This window comes from Theropithecus gelada, chromosome 2 (assembly GCF_003255815.1).
Source record: "Theropithecus gelada isolate Dixy chromosome 2, Tgel_1.0, whole genome shotgun sequence".
NCBI classification, from domain to species: domain Eukaryota; kingdom Metazoa; phylum Chordata; class Mammalia; order Primates; family Cercopithecidae; genus Theropithecus; species Theropithecus gelada.
The window spans coordinates 41,596,513-41,599,063 of record NC_037669.1 but is presented as its reverse complement, the minus strand read 5'-3'; the positions used below and the strand labels follow the sequence as shown (position 1 = coordinate 41,599,063).

Sequence of the window (2,551 nt, the reverse complement as noted above, 5' to 3'; positions counted from 1 at the left end):
GACTGTCTTTGAGCTTTACAGTTAAAAGGACAACTCGACTGGACATAGCATTTTAGGATCACACTTTAAGGTCATTATTTTCCTCAGAATGGTGTAGACATCACACCACTATTTTCTGCCACTGAAAGATGCTATGGAGAAATCTGCGTGTAACCCAGGGTAGTTTAATTTCTCTCTCTCTCTCCCTCTCTCTCTCTCTCTCTCCTTCCCTCCTGCCCGTCCCCTCTTTCCTATTCTTTCAGATTAAGGGATAGCATGCATAAAGTGCACTTATATGTAAAAATGACTCCTTCAAACTTAGCATCTTTTGGTTAAAAATTCATTATCAAATATCTTTGAAGACTGGTAAATGCCTCATTATTTTCTTTAGGCTAAACAGTGTGCCAGCTTTTCTTTTTCTTTCTTTGTGAATGCCGTTTTCATCTTTCTTGGCTGCTGTCTGTAGATTCTCCAATATTTCTTTTTTTTTTTTTTTCAGGCTTAATTCACTTTATTTTTCTTGTATAAAAACCCTATGTTGTAGCCACAGGTGGAGCCTGGGTCCGCTGCACGGAGACTCTGCTGTGGGTCTTGACGAGGTGTTCAGTGAATTCCTGATAGGGAGACTTGGTAAATACAGTCTTCTTCCAGAGGTCAGGGGTCAGGTAGCTGTAGGTCTTAAAGATGGCATCAAAGGTGGCCTTGGCGAAGTTGCCCAGGGTAGTAGTGCAGCTCCGTGCTGAGGTGTAGCAGTCATCAATACCAGCCATCATGAGCAGCTTCTCGGGCACAGGCGCTGAGAGGACGCCAGTGCCCCTGAGTGCAGGGATGAGGCGCACCAGCACAGAGCCGCAGCGGCCTGTCACCTTGCAAGGGACGGTGTGGGGCTTGCCCATCTTGTTCCCCCAGTAGCCTCTGTGCACGGGGACAATGGAGAGCTTGGCCAGGATGATGGCCTCACAGATGGCGGTGGCCACCTCCTTGGAGCACTTAACACCCAGACCGACGTGGCCATTGTAGTCCCCGATAGCAACAAAAGCCTTGAACCTGGTGCGCTGGCCAGCACGGGTCTGCTTCTGCAGTGGTATAATCTTCAAAACTTCGTCCTTGAGAGAGGCCCCCAGGAAAAAGTCAATGATCTCAGATTCCTTAATGGGCAGGGAGAAGAGAGAGATACTCTCGAGGGACTTGATCTTCATGTCCTTGACCAAGGGGCTCAGCTTGGTGACGGGCATCCACTCCTTATCCTCGGCCTTGCCTCCGTGAGCTCTGCGACCCAGGCCTCGGATGCCACTGCCGAAACCTCCACAGAAGCCACCGCTGTTCCCCATCCCAGGGCCACCAGGGCCTCTGGGCTCCCCCCCGCACCAGCATCATTCGCCATTTGGTGTTTTCTTGGAGAAGAAGTCCAATAGTTCTTAATTTCAGTATAATTCCTCAAATATTTTTGAGCACTTATCATGTCCCAGTGACTGTGCCAAGTGCTGGGAACTCAAAGAAAGTAATGAAGGACTCTCAGGAAGCTCTTTGTCTAGAGGGAGAGAGAATGAGAGATAAGAGGGGATGATAATCACACAGCCTTGTTATTGGCATTAAAAACCAGTACCAAGGCTGGTTTGGAACAGAACAGAGAACCCAGAAGTAAATAGAACAATGGAACAGAACAGAGAATCCAGAAATAAATCCACACATTTACAATTGAACTCATTTTTTCTCAACTTTTATTTTAGATATTGGGGGTACATGTACAGGTTTTTTAGAAGGATATATTGCACTCAGGTAATAAGCAATACCCAACAGGTAGATTTTTGACCCATGCCCTTCTTCCTCCCCTCTCTAGGAGTCTGCAGTGTCTACTGTTCCCATGTTTATGTCTATGGGTATTCAATGTGTAGCTCTGTTAAAAGAAAAACTTCAGCCAAATTATACTTAAATTAGTTTAATTGAGCAATGAACAATTCCTGAATCGGGCAGCCTCCTGAGCCAAAGTAGGCTCTGAGACTCAGGTGCAGCCCCGTGGTAGAAGAAGATTTATTGACAGAAAAAGGAAAGTGATAACAGAAAATGGAAGAGAGGTACAGAAGCAACTAGATTGGTTACAGTTCGGCGTTTGCCTTATTTGAACACAGTTTGGACAGTTGACTACATTTGATTGGCCAAAACTCAGTGATTGGTACAAGTGTAGACTACCATCTGTTTACACCTCCACTTGTTATAGTTCACAATATACAGAGAAACCTTTAGGCTGAACTTAAAATATGTAAGGAGGCAGCTTTTGGCTAAACTTGATTTAATAGCTCCCACTTACAAGAACATGTGATATTTTGTTTTCTGTTCGTACGTTAATTCGCTTAGGATTATGGCCTCCAGCTTCATCCATGTTGCTGCAAAGGATATGATTTCATTCTTTTATGAACGCACATTTACCGCATTTTTGACAAAGGTGCCAAGCACATACATTGGGAAAAGAACAAACTCTTCAATAAATGGTACTGGGAAAACTGGATATTCATGTGCAGCATGAAACTAGGACCCTATCTTTTGCCACATACAAAAATCTAATCAAAAATCA

At 44.6% G+C, this 2,551-nt stretch overlaps 1 pseudogene across 1 annotated transcript; it reads right to left on the bottom strand.

Moving 5' to 3' along the window:
* Positions 1-466: 466 nt before the first annotated feature.
* LOC112618459 lies at positions 467-1,310 on the bottom strand (annotated as a pseudogene). The gene has a single exon (XR_003118084.1). The product of XR_003118084.1 is annotated as a 40S ribosomal protein S2 pseudogene (transcript).
* Positions 1,311-2,551: the final 1,241 nt, after the last annotated feature.